The following is a 17,484-nucleotide window of genomic DNA, read 5'->3' as shown; positions in this document are numbered from 1 at the left end:
CCACATCAGTCCCCATCCTGAGCCATTGACTAATTGCACCCTTTGTCCAGGTCTCTTAATGATGATTTTGTCAAGTTTCCAATCACACAGGATCCTTATTCTTTCCACCTAGTGCTGCCTTCAACAACCTCAAGGCAGGAAATCTGGAGCCCAAAGCCAGTTCTTCAGGGAACGTACATTTTTATTTAAAAAAACAAAAAATTAAAGCCATTGAAAGGCACTTAGCGGCAAATCCAAAACTGCCTTCAAGCTCATGCGCTACTGCCAGTAATTAAAGAGACTCTTGATTACAGATGGGTGGGGGTGAACTGGTAGCTGGGTTTTACGGGACACAACAGTGCCCACTCTGATGGGCCGGCTGGCCAGCGTTCCAGTCCATTGGGGCTGCTTTCCCACATCAAACCGTGTCGTAATGTGGCTCTTCTGCAGATCCAAAACTCACTGAGATGGGAAGGCTCAGAGCTGTGGCTGCTTTCACAGAAAATGATTGCTGTCTCGGACACAAGAGGAGGACAGAAAAAAGCAACTGTGGACTTTATTAGAAGGAAAGAGACTAAATGGAACCAACGTTCTCTGGAGCTCAGAGCGGTCTCCATTATTCAGGGCGATCCTTTACCTTCTGCACCCCTCCTTCATGTTGACCCCAAACCAACCCACAGATGGAGCCGAGGGCTCAGAAAGAGGAGAAGGATCTGGGTGGTATGTGGGGTGACACTTCGGAGAACTAGGAAACAAGATCTGCACCTTATTGAGTTACTCCTCTAATCTATACTCACTGGCTGAGAGGTCATGACGATTCTTTTCCCTCTTGAGAGAAAAGTGCAAAGCAATTGGCCACTAGAAGGAAAATTGAGATTTTTCTGAAAGATTATCAACAAACTCAGAGTCACAAAGATCAAATGAAGAATGCTTACCAGGCATTCTCTTTCCCAATCTCACTCCAAAACCTCTACTACTCTCGTCCACCAATCAAAATGAAGAAACCAAATGAACTTCTAAACTGTGTTTGAATCTGGAGTGTGTGATTTTCTGTTCTAATTTCCATTATAGGAGAAAAAAAGGCTCCTTTTAAATACTATGTAGACATTGGGAAATCCCCTTCTTCCTAATCAAAAACTTAAGGTGTGTTACCCTCTGTATTCTCTTCTCCGTGTTAGGCAACTCAATCTTCCTTCCAGCCATCGTCCAAGTTCAAAGCATTAATTTCCTTGAGGCTACCTCAATAAACAATTAATTCATCTATAGATACTCTTCTAAAAAATGTCTTCAAGACATTTAAATTGATAGGGTGTCTGACCACTAAGAAGACTGACGGTTCCCCTCTGTTGTCCTAACTGTGGTTTATAGTCTTAGCAACTAAAGTCCAACCATTTACAGTTACTCTATGAAGTCCTAGAAATGTGACCTTTCTGCACAGACTCTTAGGTCAGGGATTAGGTCAGGGATGAGAGAGACGTGGGTCTTCTGCTGATATCATCTCTGGGATGTGTCCCATAAGATCCCCACTGTGAATCCTTCACAGGCTTTCCTCCGTTCCAAGATAAACCTCAATGAGATGGAAACCCAGCAGGTGGGCCTGGAGAAATTGTTCAAAGTTAAATAACATGTGCAGGCATAAGCTTTCGAGTGAATGAATCTTTGCAATTCTTACTTGCCAGCTTGCAGTTTCCTGAATGATTTCTTTTCACAAGCTGGTGATGGGACCTGGGAATTCCATCACTGCTGGCAGATAGAGAGTCAGTTTGGCTCCAGGCCTGACTTTGGAGTCTGCTTGGAAAGCCGAGACAGCCAATATGCACTGCCTGGACTTGCAGAGCTCTATACAGAGGTTCCCTCTCCTACCTCCCATCTCTACCCTGCAGCCACACTCCACCACCACCACCACTGCACAATTCACATTCAGGGTGGCATTTTTAAGTACAGAAAGCTGAAGAAAAATACTAATTTAAGATGTGCATTGTAAAAAAAATGGAGGTGGATAGGTAGAGTGGGAAATACTTTCAACTCAAGCACCTGGGTTCAGGTATCTCTACCTACCCAGCACCACCTTTGTGGTGTGACGGGGCCAAGGAAGTGAGAGTAATTCAAAGGTGGAAAAGAGGGAGAGCCTTGAGAAGCACAGCTCCAAGGCTTCTGCTGCTTTCCATTATGACCAAGACTTTTCTATCATGACCACTTGCAACAAGTGGTTCTCTCCTCAAAAGGAGTTATTTGATAAGCAGGTGCATGCTCTTCCCAGCTTGAGAGCACCACCAAATGTGGAACAAATGGGAGGTAACTAAATAGCCCTCACATTCCTGTCATACTCCCATCTATATGAGCCAACATGAAGCAGCCCAGGAACAAGACTCTGGGCAAAAGAACATGTCCATCATGGTCCCTGTCATCTCAGTAGCAGCTCTGAAACCCCACAGCAAAGAGCCAAGTACTGGAGACACCAGACAATATCAGATATAGGAGGCAAAACCCAGCAAACCTCCTTTTACATGGGAGAGAGTGTTGAAACGAGAAGGGACAGAAAAGAGAGAAAGCAGGGTCTTATTAGACACGAAAAGGTCAGTTAGAAGATGTTTTGAGCTCGGCTTGACTCAAAAGTTTCTGGTGAAAGAGCCACAAAATAATTAAAAGACTGCTGGATTAGCAAAGGGGATCATGATGGCGGCTGGGTGGGGGGGGTGGGAATCCCTCTCACAGGGAAAAAGAAGTCACTAAAGGATATTTCAGGAGCAGCCCTGTCAGAAAGAACAGCAAACCACAGTCCAGCCTTCTCATTTCTACACGGGACATCTGGTCACCTTGCGCAAAAGTTCAACATCTGGGCACTGGCCCCCTGCTCTGTAAGACATGATCTTTCTTCAATATTTACAGCCCAGAAATATTAAACTTAAATAAATAAAATGCCTAACCTTTAACTCCTAGCTCAAACTTTAAAGGAGTTTTCCTTGGCTGATGTGTTGCCAAAGATACTCCCATTTTAAACTTCAGAACAACAGGAGGTCAGGAGGTGCCAGCAGACAGAAGGGACCCCACATACTCGCCCTCCCTGGCTGTGACGTGAACATTCAAGGCTCTTCTCTATGTTCCACCCTGCCAGAATAAAGTTAGGATCCTACACATATTCAAGCATCCAAAATCAATATTTGATGTTAACATTTGGATGCTTTCCAGAAAAGGAAATGGTTGGAAGAAAGCAAAAATCATCAAAAGTAATGGTCTAGTACATTTTCCCCACTTACAACAATGTCTTCACATAATTCTGCATGTAACACTATGTGTTACTTTAACTATGATCAACTCCAGCTATCAGATCCAATACACATCAACAAATACTCTAAAGGAGGTCTTAAAACAAGAGAAAATTGCATCATTTTCTTATTCCGTGTGTTTCAAAACTAAATATCTGTCTGGCAACATGGAAATTTCTCTAATCAAGTAGCAGTCAATCTGTTTAACAGAATCCCTAACTAGTTATCCTTGAACTCTGGAGAATATTAGCTCATCGAAAGTGAAAGAAAACAATCACAAAAAAGTACCCACCTAAACAGTATTTTACTGACCAATTAAAACCATCAGAAGTGACATCAAAAATAAAAATGTCACCCACTCCTTTGCCATCTAATAAGCAGAAGGAAATATTAATGCAATCTCATAAATAACTCCTTACCACTCACCACGGGTGAGTAATTAGGACTGGTAATAGAAAAACATGGTCATTTTATAAATTTTACTCTTAATTTGTGTCTAGGTTAGGCAGCAAGTTTGGGAGGAGGCAAATGCAGAATGAGCAAGTCAGAAACTACATGGGTAAGAGGTCAATAAAACTGTTGCACTAGGATTTAAAACTCTTAACAATCTCAATTTTTGCATGCAACTACAAGGACTGAAGAAATTAGATGTTGTTAAAAAGTGCTTGCCCAAAACATCACAAGGCTGGATCAAAATACTTTATTACTAATGGAGAAATGCAGATGAGCTCTAAAGGCTGGCAGGTCTCAGCCAGCTCCTGAAAGCCGTGCTGGGTGTATCTGGGGCTGGACCGTCTGTGCCAAAGTAAACACTCTCACGAAAGTCACCATGTGGAAACCAACTGGTGTGGGGAGAACGAGGTGCCAAGAGAGAGCTGAGGAAGCCCCGTGGCAGGAGGCAGAAAGGATTTAAACGCACTAAACAGATGGAAGTCGCAATAAACAAGAGGCAAGAGCTAAAGACATTCACTTCCACCCAGAGACAGCAGTCGAAGAGCAAGGAAATTACAGGCAATTCCTATGTCTCTCTACCCATAACCTAATTTCAGCTTGTGCTTTAACTGCAAAACATGTCAAAGCAGAACAGAAAGAGCTAGAAGCAATTCTATGACTCTTCTCCCTCTAAGGGGGAAAAAAACACACTCCCCTTTAAGTACTCAGGCTCTGGGTATTTAAAAATCTCCATTCTGCTACTGAGTCTAAGCTGTTATAAGTACCTGCCTCACCACCTTAAGCAATGCCCTGCTATGAAAGTGTACAAGGACACAGAGGCAGGTTTCAAGAACTTTTTCCCCATCACAGGAAAACAGCACCATTTGGTGAGCAAAGTGATACTCTGGGAGATCCAGACCCTGTGGCTCTAATGAGACCAGGAGATTCTGTGTTTTCAAAGATGTCCCCCCTGGGCACTGCCTATGTAACAATAAAAGCAGCAGAAGAGAAGTGTACTCTAACAAACAGACTGGGAACTGGAGTGCACCAAACATTGAGTAGCTAGGTTGGCTCATTGGTTTAATTGATTGATTTAATTCGGTTCTGTGGTCTCATCTGGAAACAACCTGGGTTTGCTCATTTTCCTAATAGAGATGGCAGCTCTGATCCACATCCCAGGAAGTGCCTCAGCATCAAAGAAATGCTGCTCATCTCGGGATCCGGTGGCCTAGCACCAGGCTTCATGAAAATCATAGAAACAGGATGCAACTCCCAGCAAACGCAGCAGGATTTGTTTAGGCCACTGGAGGTTTAATGTACTCTAACTTTAGAGATTACGTCCCAGATTTCTTTTTTTTAACAACTTTATTGAGGTATAAGTTACATACCATAAAATTTACTCATTGTAGGTGCACAATTCAATGATCTTTAGTAGACGTACAGAGTTGGGTGACCATCTCCACAATCCAGTTTTAGAACACTTTCATCATCCCCAAAAGACCTGCCTGCCCATTTGCTGTCCCTCCCACTTTCCATCCCCAGCCCCAGGCAACCACTAATCTGCTTTCTGTCCTTATAGGTTTACTTTTCCTAGACATTTCATATAAAGGGAATCATATGATATGTGGTCTTTTGTGACTGGCTCCTTTCACTGAGCATACTGTTTTGAAGTTCACACATATTACAGCATATATCAAGAGTTCATTCATTTTACTGCTGAATAGTGGTCCGTTGTATGGCTATACCACATTCTGTTTATCCACTCATCTGTTTCAGCTTATTAAACTATAAATCCAGCTAAGTGACAAGGCTTATTGGCCTAATCTTAGAAATAAAATAAGAAAGCCTGCCATATTTCTAAAATATTCTAGAATTTCTAAAATCTCTGTCAGGTGTGAAAATATGTAAGGAGGATACAATACCTTCCCTGGAATTTTTTTTTGAGGGGGGCAGGGGAAGGAGGGGTGCTGTTTTAAATAAGTAAATGACATCCCTGAATTTCAATTTTTTATGTTTTAATATACATAAAGTGTTTTAATACACTTAAAGTGTTTTTATGCTAATTTCCAAGTCAAGCAAGGTCATCAATTCATTTAATAGGCATTTACTTACTGTGCAAATAGCCCTGTATTAGGATACATGAAGTACATAATCCTTGGCTTACAGAGACATTTATATTTCAAGACTATGCTAATAAATCAGTTTGGGGGTATTTGAAACATTTTTCTCCACATAAAGAATATAAACAGTGTTTCACTTCCACGGTTAACCCCAAAAAGTCTTGTTTAAGCCACAGTCCCTTATCTAGGATACTATATTGCAGTCTATACTATTTATATACTATACAAAGGCATTTCTTGGTTTATTCACTCATCACATGTGGACTGAGAGCAGCAAGTGACCAGGCACTATCTAGGCACAGGAGATAACACCAAAGAGCAGCTCCGTCTGACTCCTTAGCTTACATCCTCTGTGATGAAAGACTAAGAAATGAATATAGCATGGTGGAGTGGTGCAAAATGCCACGAAGAGAAAAAGAGGCGGTTGAGGGAAGAGAGAGGACAGAGGGAGGGAATGCCGGTTTAGATAGAGTGATTTGGAGAGGCCTTTCTGAAGAGGGGACACTTGAGCAAAAGCTGTCAAAGCAGCAAGATCTGGAAGCAGTGAGCCTGCTCAGAAAGTGGAGGGCAAGCGTTCCGAGCAGAAGAAGAGAACTCGCAAAGGCTGGAAAGGAGGCTGGAGGAGCTGGAGTCACGGGGGAGGGACAGTGACAGGGCCAAGTCAAGCCAGGGAGCCATGATCACACACGACTCTCCCTATTTCCCAGCCTTGGGCGCACATCTCCTTGCAGCTGAACCGATTCAGTCCCCACTGCAGGTCCCAGGCCCACGGACCATCTGCACCTAACACAGCAGCGATCTGACCAGCCTCGGACCCACACTCGGTAGGAAGCTAGTCCTCCTTGCTTGGTTCTATCACTGCATCCAAACACAGAACTTGTTCCCCCAACCTGTTCTCCATGTCATAACATAGCCTAGTAATGTGTTTTGTGTTATCATTCCTGGGGCCCTACTTTGGTAACCAAACATCCTAGCCCCCCTTGTAGCGAAGTCCTACAGCGCCTGCTGTCTCTGCCTTCCCTTGCATCTTGAGGACCTAACTCTGTAAGGACCCACAGACCCGATGCAGACGTGGGATTGTGACCCACCACAGACACTTGGCCATCTCCAAGTCCATCCATGTACTCCGCCCGCACACTCTGCACGGCCTGCACAGGACCTCTATCTGACACCGTGAGTCACACAGGGACAGTTAACGCCACTGTTGACTGCTGCTGCCTACACCACCCTTCTCCAGCTGCCCAACTCTGGCCAGCAATCTGTCCACCACCACTGACATCTCTCCAGCACAGCAGGCAGGCCTGTCCCCTCGGGACCACTCCAATGCCAGTGAGTGTTTCATCCAAGGATGAGGCCTCTACCGACTGCCGTGCCCAATTAGTCAGGCAGCTCTATTAAATTGTGGGCTTCTGGTAATTATCCTACCCAGCACTCCTAGAATTAACTCTCAAGTCTGCAGCTAGAGCATACAGGAATTTACGTAACAGACGTCTCAGAAGCAAATCCTTATTTAGTTCATACTTATATGTCAGCTGGTATGAACAGTGGCTTAATTACAATATCTGCTGGACAAAGGAAGTTGAACATCCAAGCAATTATCTTTGCTTTATGTTACCAGTTACAAAAAATGTTCTCAGCTTTACAATCGGTAAAGTTTTACAGCAGATCTAAATCTCGGTCCTGTAAAAGGAATCACAGGTGCCAGCTGTGATTCTAAAATCCATTTGATGCAGGATGCCCAACCATCAATGTCCTTGGCCACTGATGTGCTGCTCTCTTTCCACAGCATGCGTGCGTGGTCCTGGCAGCCGGGCAGCTGCATCCTTGCTGGCTGGCTGAGAACAGCATTGGAAGCCCTCTCTGAGATGTGTCACATGTCCAGTTTTTTTTACAGGGATAGAAGTTTTTTCCAGGGATTTTATTTGGAATCAGTTTGTGAAGAACACATCTCTTCTGGGAAGTTTCAGCCAAGCACTGGCCATTTTACGATTTTGCAGACCACTCGCGGCAAACTGCTTAGCAGAATTTTTCTTATTACTTTTTTTTGACTCTGCTTTTCTTTGCATAGGCACATCATCTATCATTGCCAAATGTTGGGTGAATTTGAACTGACTGAAAGAGGCTCTATTTCCTGTGAACAATTTGTCCTTGCTCAATTCTGATTGTCACTTGCCTAGAACTTAGTTAATTTCACATCTCAGCAAATACAGTATTATTTCTCCAGTAGAGCTGGCTTCTGATAGCATCACTTTCCCGGTTATTTATCATACATATCTGTAATTGAATTACCTATTGCAGTAATGTGATCTACTCTCAAATGTACATAAAAAGGCAACATAAAATAAAATTGTTCCAGTGTATACTTCCTCATCATTCTACATGAACTCTAGGTTAACCAGTTCCACAGAGATACAGTGACAGATAATGAATGAAAGATGGCACGATAAAAGATTAGTGAGTTCATGGCCTCCTAGAAATAAAAGAAATTCACTCCCTAAAAAATTTATTCTTTTTTAAAATATAGTGTTTTTCAATATTAATCAGGAAACCAATTTTACTATACACGTGAAAAAGAGTAAAGAATGGAATGATTTTATTTTTTCCAAATTCAACAGGACTATGCCAATATATTTTAAAAGTTAGGAAAGGAAAATAAAATGTGCTCATCTTTGCTCTTGTCAAATAACCATTAATCTTGGACCAAAAAAAAAGGTAAAGAAAAAGAAGACAACAGAAAATCCTTTGGGAAAATTTTCTGTCTTCTTGAGCCCATTGATGGGTTAATCCTATTTTAAATGTCATGCCACAGGTGAAATATAACTTGTCTTTGAAGTTGCCTGGCTTCAAAGTACTCCATAAAATTATAAGCCAGGTTTCCTTAGTTCTAGAACCTTTTAGATGGCAAAGATTGTGTCAATACCAGTATGTTATAATAAATTACTCCTTATACACTACCTTCCCTTGGATCAAGTTTCCATTTGCTTTGTTCTGTTTGGCTTAAATTCTGAATCAAAACAAGTTTTGGACAGATTCATTGCAAGTAAAAAGTTTATCTATGTATATTCTAGTTTACTTTAATTTTTTTTCTTCTTTTCTTGCTGTTAGAAATTGATTCCATATATCTGGATAACCCCTAGGTGACAAATTCACCAAAGAAAAAAACAATATATTTATCAAGCATACCGAAAGCTGTCTCTTCAAACTGCTTTCCAATGAGCTACTCTTCACCTGTTGAATTTATCTTTATGATGCTACCCACTTGTGCAGATATTAGAGACAGAAGATTGCCCCCTATCTATGGCAGATCATTTCTACAAGGCAACAAACAGAGTGATAAAACCCAGTAATTTTCAACAAAATTTCTGCATCTCAATTTAAAAAGGTTGCATAAAAGGGAACCTATGTGAAAATGTCTATGTTGTCAACAACAGTACACAAAGATGGTATAAACAAAGCACTTATATATACTCATCTTAGGACTCAAGAAAATAGTTCACTTTCTCTTTATAAATTTGCAAATAGATGCAGGTGGGCAGAAATGTACAAGGTTCTACATTATACCCTTTGCATTCTGGTGTAACTCAATTTGTTAGACACAGTAATTTACATTTTAAAAATTATTTAACACTAAACATAAAAATTTGTCACCTTAGTGTTATAATTATACCCTAAGCAATTTGTCTGGGTAACTATAGCAACAATTTCAGGAGCATTTTTAAATACAAATTTGGTATAATTTTAGAATCAAGAATTATAGAGGATTTACTGCAGGATGTGGGACTACTTTTCTCAAACACTCCTACATACACTACTACAAAAATGGATTCCTTGACTTGGGTATACTATAACCTAATTAATTTGTTCTATCTTGCAAACTACATCATTTGTAATCCAAACCTTTTCTTTGGGATTAGTGTCTAATCTTAGTTAACCCTTGAGTTCATGATTACTTGTTTACATAATGGAATGCCTTTATAAACCTTTGGCTGGACATTTAGCAAAGTTCTGTTTCCCCCTCCCCCACTTTCCCGTATTTGTATCAGAAGCAAAGTCTCAATTTCCATGACTTTATAACGAAAAAAAAGAAAAGGACATTTGGATTCATTAAAAATAATCACTAAATTGATAAAAACTATGCAGTGATTCAGTTAAACAGCTCTGTCTAACATCATTAGCATTTGACATAGTCCCAAGGAGCGGCATCTGTTATTTTGAGCAATTGGTACACAACACAGAGAAAAGTTTATTCGTTTTAACATTTGTCCCTGAGAAGACTCTGAAGCAAGATTTCTTACTGCAAAGCCAGGGATGGGGCTTCAGAAGGTCCATGAACCCTCCGAAACTGAAGCAAAAGTTTGCACGAATGTGCATATACTCATTATGGTCCTGTAGCCAACAACTTGTAACAGCCACCACACTATACATTTCTGGTTCATTCTATCCAGACGTGGTGAAGAAATCATTTTAAAAGGAACCGGCAGTGAAGAACATAGGTCTATTTTTACCAAATTTTGAACATCTCAGAAACTTCTCTTGGACAGAGACAAGCTTTACCACCCGAGAGACCAAAGTCTTTGCTCGCAGCAGGGATCTCGCAGCTGTTTGCCATTAAAACAACCAAATAAGTTAGTGCAATTCATAAAAGGCATAAAATGATTAGCTTCATCCATCTTCTTCCTGTTAAGAAAAGTACTTAAAGGCTAAAAGCACATATAAGCAGATACCAGTTCATCACCTGTGGTTCCATGAGTATGCAAATAACTAGCGTGACCATGCGACACCTCATCTTGGATGAGCTCTGCTATTTCATGGCAAAGTTTTTACAAGAAAGAAACTCAAGGAAAAAGAAATCTGTTTCAAATGGCCCAAACACATTTCAGACTGCTTTTTCATTTAAAACAAACATCTTTTGGGGTAAACATTCCATATTTCCTTTGGGGTAAACACAGGCATAGATAAGAAAAGTCATTTAAGTGATACACAACTCAAGTTATTCTCTGCTTTAACTGAAATTGTGAACTGGTCACTCAGAACAGTGCATGATAAACTTTACTCTCTCTTCAATAATGAAACTGGCATTAATTAGCAATTAATTTCCCAATCCTAATTAGGTGTTAAAAATCTTCCCTAGTAAAACCTGTTTTCGTCTTTCTGTGTCTCCTTAGGAAAGACTAACTCTGTAATTAAGAACATATCTGCTGTTTCCAAACTTGGCCGTTATGACAGAGCCCTTCTGGATAAGCTAACTGTGACATACAATTGTTTTTCTTAAAAACAAGATACAACAATCATTTGTAACTCCTGGCGTTGTAACTAACGTAATTCTGAGGAGCAGAACTTTGTCAGTATTAAGCATACCTCACATTATCCTCACTCAATTTCGATTTCTTTTTGAGTAAATACAATAGTCACAAGGAGGAAGACAAAGGCACAGACAGGAAGAGTTTGCTGGGATACGTTTGTCTCTGGAAGGAACCTTTCTATTTGGAGGACTTGTGTTGGCAAACACCTTTCCTGTCCCTCTAGCAAGGCTGACAGCTTCCTCTGGTCAACAGATCAGCACCCCCCCCCTTCACCCCAATGAAATTATCGCAAGATCTGCCTGGTCCTGCTGTTTGCTAACTAGGACCCCCACCGACTCACCCAGGAGAGAATAATTGCTCCTAGCATCCTCTCTCCCTCTTCCAGCGCTCGCTCTCAGCGCCCCCTGCCGGGGGTCCCCGGGACGCAGCAGGCACAGGAAAGTTAAAACCCAACTCGCAGCAGCCGCATCCAGGTACAAAGCGAGGAAAGGGCGAGGAGGTAAACGCGCTTCCCGCCAAAGCCCCGGGAATCGGGATCTGACAGTGCTGGGCCAGGCATCGGGCGCAGCGGGGAGCGACCCCGGGGAGATCACTCCAAGATACGCGGCGGTTCCCAGCGTATCCTGGAAGGACCAGTTCCCTCTGGGGCCCAAAATCTACCTCCGGTCCCGAAACCCAGAGCCAGGGGATGCGAAATCCGTGGAGCGGCGGAGAGATGCCCGCGGAAAGGAACTCGCCTGGCTGCAGCCCACCAGGCAGGCGGTTCCCCGGGCCTCTGCATCCCCGGCCGCGGCGTTCAGGGCGGCCCCCAGCCTGTCTCCCTCATTAACCAGAGCGCTTGGCGGAGTTGAGCCCAAGTCCCACTACCTCCCGGTTTCTCACGAGAGCCGCAAAACAAAACCCCTGTAACTCGAACAGCAAAACCTGCCCCAGCCCGCGGAGCGGCGAGATTGCAAGATCTGCGAAGCGGCGGCTACAGGACTGCGAAGCCCGGACCCCCCGGACCCTCCGCCTTTCACCCCCGACGATGCGAGCCGGGATGCGCGCCGGGTGTGTGCACAGACCTCCACTGCGCACCTTCAGGAGGTGTTGGCTAGGGGTCCCGACTCTCCCACCGCCCGGTCGCCCACTGGGTTGCTTCCGCTCCTTACCTCTGCACGCTCAGACCTCGGCAAAGGCAGGGACACAAACTTCCAGCCCGTGCATTAGCTCAAGTGTGGGCGCCCCCGCACTGATAGTGGTCCTAATCCTGTACGCGCAACCACAGGCTGTCCCCCGCCCAGTGCCTGGAGATCGACCCTGCCCGAGATCGACACGACCCACCCGCCGACCACTGCCGCCCCCGGGTCCCGGCCAGCAACGCGGCACGGCCCGGGCTGCGGCCAGGGCCACGCGGGGACGGGGCGGGGGGTCGCTCACCAGGTGCAAGGCGCGCTCCTCGTGCCAGTCATCCAGTGCCTGGGGCCCCGGAGCGGCTCTGAGGGTCCTCTTCAGCGCCCAGCAAGAGAAGTCGAGGCAGCAGCCGCCGCCGCCCCCTGCCACTTCCCCAGAGCCACCCCCCACCCCCTGCGCTCTGGGCTAGGAGCGCCGGCTTGAGCGCCAGGCGCACTGTCCCCGGGCGCGCGGCCGGGCCGGAGGTGAGCAGGTTCGCGCCCAGCGGGGGCGACAGGCCAAGAGGCAAAGTTGGGTGCCCGAGCCAGCTCCGCAGGGGAGCTACGGGTAGGAGAAGGAGCCCCCGGGATGGGGCACACTGGCTGGGCCGCCCTCGTGGAGGGTGAGGGCCGCCGCCGAGCAGGGGCCGCGGCGGGCCAGGGGCTGCGGAGCCCACCCGCGGGGGGAGGGCAGCGCGCAGGAGCGAGCGCAGAGAGAGCAGCCGCCGCCGGCGCCGCCTTCCCGGCGAGTAGAGCCGCGCGGGGAGCGCGGGCGGGGAGCGCGGACCCGGAGCGCTGGGCCGCCCCGCCCCGCCCCGCCCCGGCCCCGCCTCCGCCGCCGCGCCTCCTCCTCCCCCTCCCAGCCCGGGTGAAACCCGAGCGCCCCACCCCGCGCCTGACCTCCCTGGGCCTCCCCCGCCACCGCCCCTTCCCGAGACGGAACCCCCCCCTCGGCGCCCAGGACTTCCCTCTGCACCCCAGGAGCCCCACTCCTGCCTCCCTAGTGCGAGTGCGCCCGAGCGGTGACTTTCGGGGACTCCCTTCCCCCCGCCTCGCGGGGACCTTCTGTGGCTCCCCCCGCCCCCCTGTCCTGCCGCTCAGACGTGGCTGCTGGGGGGAGGGGGGGAGAGGGGCGGTATAAAGGGCCGGAGGCAGCGCGGGCCGAGATCGAGACGTGGCGCGCCCACTCTGCCGGCCTCGGCTCCAGGTACGTGCGCGTCTCCCGGCTAATCCAGCCATGTGGAGAGGGGTGGGCAGGGGCCGCCGGGTCCTCCCGGACTCCGAGTTTGTGATTTTGTCCTTTTCGTGTGACATCCTCATGCGTGCTCTGAGCTGGAAACTTTAAAGACGGAGCGAGTTAGTTGCTGCGGGTTCTTGGAGGAGTGATTTAGGGGTGCGCCTCCTGGACTTCTGGTCGATTTCGGCGGAGTTAACTTAGAGAAATGAACAAATCCGACGAACCAGAGAGGCAGGTCAGGGGATCCCCAAGTAGCCACACTGAGCGTTAAGAGAGGAGCCCCTGGATGGACAGAGTCGAGTCATCCAATTCTGGGGCAGATGTTACTTGTTGTACTTCTGCCGGATCTTTCGGCTTTATCGAGCAAGTACTCAGGTGAAAAAAGATTCATAATTGGAAAGCAAAGTACCTTTCAAGACTCCTAGAATTTGATACTTTGTTGCAAAACTTCCGTTCAGAATCCTGAAGTGCCGCGCGTGACCTTTTCCTCCTGGATGGGGGTGGGGGACAGTCTCCCTGGGCCCTTTTTTCTCCATCTCGGCCTCAGAGGGTGGCTTTAAAGTTTCCCTTGCATAAGGAAACGCATGAAGGCCCCCACCACTGCCCTCCCTTGCTGCAGTGACATAGGATGCCCTATGGGCCACATTCACACAACCACTCCAAGCCTGTGGCGGGTTCTTGGGATTCGCGAGGCTGGGAATGGCCCAGTGTGCTCCTAACTGTGCCATTGAGTTCATCCTTAAAACTAAGAACCCATCGCTGGGTGGACGGTGTCATGGCTCACACAGTAGCCACGCAGATCTAAGAGAAGGACAATTAAATACAAATTGACATTGATTTGTCTTTATTTTCTAGAAATATTCTTTAGTAAAAGAATTAAATGAAAGCAATTCTGAAATTTTCCATGAAAGCTGAGCCCAGCCCAAAACCTCCAGACTCTCCCTCAGTCTGTCACTCGCGCTGGTGATAGAACTGCTGCCGGTACTCAAGGCCTCACTCGGATTTCCTTTAAGACATCCGGGAGGAAATGTCACTGGCTGGGCGGGCCTCTCTGAGAAGCGTTCTTCCCTGGATTGTGGTGGGGGCACTCAGCCTGGTGCTGGGCAGCTGCCTGGTTCCTGGGGCTTTAATGAAAAGCTTACCACTTCTCTGTTCTGTGCTTGGCACACGGGACACTAGCTCCATTCCTGACATTCCGATTCTCTTGCCTACGTGGCACAGAAGTCTGAGAGGGCTCCCTGGAAGGAGGAGGCTGGCCAAGGTCTAGCCCAGCTGCTCTGCCTCTAGGAGGCAGGGCTAAGGGAGGATGCTGCCTTCCACTTGAATCTTGCAGCCCTTGGGTGGATGGGTGGACCTGTGGAGCCTCCAGCCATTAGGGCAAAGGGAGACAGAAATTACCAAATGTGTTTAGTGAATCCTTGTCCTTGCCCCACAGCATTGCAGTTAAAGGCGTGTACACTTAAAAAAAAAAAAAAAAATTCTTGGCATGTAGAGAGCTAAGCAGCGGGAAGAAAATAGCTTTCTACAACATAACCCAGGAAGGCTGATAACAACATTTAACTCGGTAAATTACGTAACTTTATGTGTGTGGGGGGGTCAATGTTACAGGCTACACGGAAGCATTGTTAAAATATGTGTGTTTACTGATAATGAATTACAAACAAATTAATCATAAGCATAAAGAGGGGAGAGAAATCAAATTGTAATTTAAAGTGCATCCTTAGTTTAAAGTGAAATGGGCCTCAATTGAGGTTGTGATTTCATCTTGTGACCTGGGGAAAGTTCCTTACCTTTTCTGAGCTACAGTCTCTTCATCTGGAGCTTATGCAAACCTGCTGGCAGGTATGTCCTTTGTAAGCATTTAAGGAGAAAGGAGATGATGTCAGTGACATTCTCACCCACTGCCCAGCATCGAAGGAGGCTCTCTACAAATAAAATTTTTTAAAGAAGCCACAAGTGTTTCCTTTTTCCAAATGAAATGTCTTGGGTTTTTTTCTTTGAAAAGTCTTTGCTCACTAAAGAACTTCCTACATTAAGCTGCTTCTCATCACATTGTGAAACTAGAGGTGATCATTTCAAAACAATACAGTTTCGTTGTCTTCTTTTAAAAATAAAATTATAGCTCTCCCTGAACTGTTTTAGGTGAGCCAGGCACATAGTATAAAAGAGTGAGAGAACCAACGAAACGCTTGGTGAAAATGATGAATTCTGGGGCGCTGATTCATGTGACTTGAAAAACGCCATCCATTTCCTGATTCACCTCAGTTTCTACGTGGAAATATGAAAGATCTCTATGTCTCTGAAATTATTAACTGATTGTCTTGTCTTTACCTCCCTCCCTTGTGCTGTGAATTTCAGCCACATCGCTACACTGTCACCTTGGATGAGAGGAGCAGGAAGGGGGCAGACGAGAACATCCCCTGGAAGAGATGACGATGCTGCTGTGGGCTGGGAGTGACCTTAAAGGGAGACCTTGACTTCTGCGATCTTTACAATGCGATGAGATTGTATTAATATCATGAAAAACTTCAGTCCAGAACTGCTACCTCTGGATGCTTACATCCTAACTGGATTTTCCTACCGATGAGCCAGGGGACATCATCACCCACAAGTGTTCTCTTTTTATTCCTGTTTTCCTTCTTTTAGATCCATGGCATTTAAGGACTGGGAAAATGGCTAGGTCATCCGGTCAAGCCCATCAGTGTTTTTCTTACCATGGCCAAACATCGGTAAGAAGATGGGCAACTTTTTGTCTCACTAAGATTGCCTAGTGCTGTGTTTTGTTCCTGTATTGTAGGTGTTTGGAAGACCCGTGATGATGGCTACAGGTAATGCTGTGATGCTCCCCGAAGTTTTGACAGGTGAAGAATCACTAAGCGGGGAGAGTTCAGGGAGCCATCAGCCCCTACTCAAGTCCCTTGAGCTTCTTTAGGATTCTTTTCACCCCCAAGAAACACTCTCTCCCTCTTTAAGCAGCTGCTTAAAGTGGGTAGCAGCCCACTCCCCTAGCAGAGGTCAGCAGGCCAGTTTTATTCAAAAAGAGCAGCCCAGAAAGTAAGACAGAATAGGAAGGAAATAGTTATGGCGTATCTGAGAATGAGCATCAATGGGCATGGTACAAAGTGCGAGTTCCTAGACCTTAAACCGAAGGACCAGGTCAACCACGTGAGCACCCACTCTCCAGTCTCTGCCAGTCTGTTTCACTGGACACTCCATCACATCCCGTCCTCTGAAGTCTGAGTTTCCACCCAAGTCCATCCAGGGCTGCCTTGAGCTTCCCATGTCTGGTCAGAGGAACATGCTTTGCCGTTACCAGTTGTTCCATGGAGGTTGACACAGAGCAACCTGGCCCTCACCCAACCCAGGTGAGGCTCTGCTCACCTCGGGGCTCTCCGAACCCACTCCACAGGTGAAAGCCACCTTCCCCTACCTCACAGCCATGTTCAAGGGAGCAGCTTCTTAAAGTCTACTGACTAGGAGCCACAGCTAGAACTCAAGGATACAACCAGAACATATATTCAACAAAAAGTGCTCACTTATTTTTTCTTAGAAAACTTTAATAATTCTTCTCACTTTCAGTAAGGGCCTATTAATAAAAGACATTGTATTTTACTTCAGCTGTGTTCCAGAAGACTAAAGTATTTCAGAAATCTAGAATTATTTGGCCTTGTTTTCATGGTTAAATTTCTAGATATATTTTTCTATCAACCCAGTTTCCTTAAAATAAAATCAGTGTGCTCAAAACACTTCAAGTTATCTTTTTGTAAGTATGGTATGGGGAGAGGAAAAAAATGCTAGGTTTAAAAGATTTTTGGAATACCTAGAGAAAATGCAGATGGTTTGTGACACGGAGATAAAGCATCCATATGGTTTCCTGAGTATTATTTTCTCACATTGAGCCTTGTATATATCTTGAGCGTCTGTAAGCAAAGAAGGCTGTACTTTTAAAAAAAGATATGTTTGATACTTATTAATCAATGTCTTCTATATTCCTGT

At 45.6% G+C, this 17,484-nt stretch overlaps 1 protein-coding gene and 1 non-coding gene across 3 annotated transcripts in view; one reads left to right on the top strand and one right to left on the bottom strand.

Moving 5' to 3' along the window:
* The window catches only part of SEMA5A (semaphorin 5A), a 465,422-nt gene extending 452,832 nt beyond the window's left edge, over positions 1-12,590 (bottom strand). For both annotated transcript variants that reach the window (XM_058564359.1, XM_058564361.1), the window contains exon 1: positions 12,520-12,590. The gene's annotated coding sequence lies outside the window, so the exon portion shown is untranslated. The remainder of the gene's footprint in view (positions 1-12,519) is intronic.
* A 3,089-nt stretch (positions 12,591-15,679) lies between these two features.
* On the top strand, positions 15,680-15,749 carry LOC131419345 (small nucleolar RNA SNORD123). The gene has a single exon (XR_009223199.1). It is a non-coding gene; the product is annotated as a small nucleolar RNA SNORD123 (small nucleolar RNA).
* The last annotated feature ends 1,735 nt before the right edge of the window (positions 15,750-17,484 follow it).

The sequence above is a fragment of the Diceros bicornis genome, chromosome 20 (genome assembly GCF_020826845.1).
Source record: "Diceros bicornis minor isolate mBicDic1 chromosome 20, mDicBic1.mat.cur, whole genome shotgun sequence".
In the NCBI taxonomy this organism is placed as follows: domain Eukaryota; kingdom Metazoa; phylum Chordata; class Mammalia; order Perissodactyla; family Rhinocerotidae; genus Diceros; species Diceros bicornis.
The sequence above is the reverse complement of the archived record's forward strand: the minus strand, read 5'-3'. Positions and strand labels throughout refer to the sequence as shown.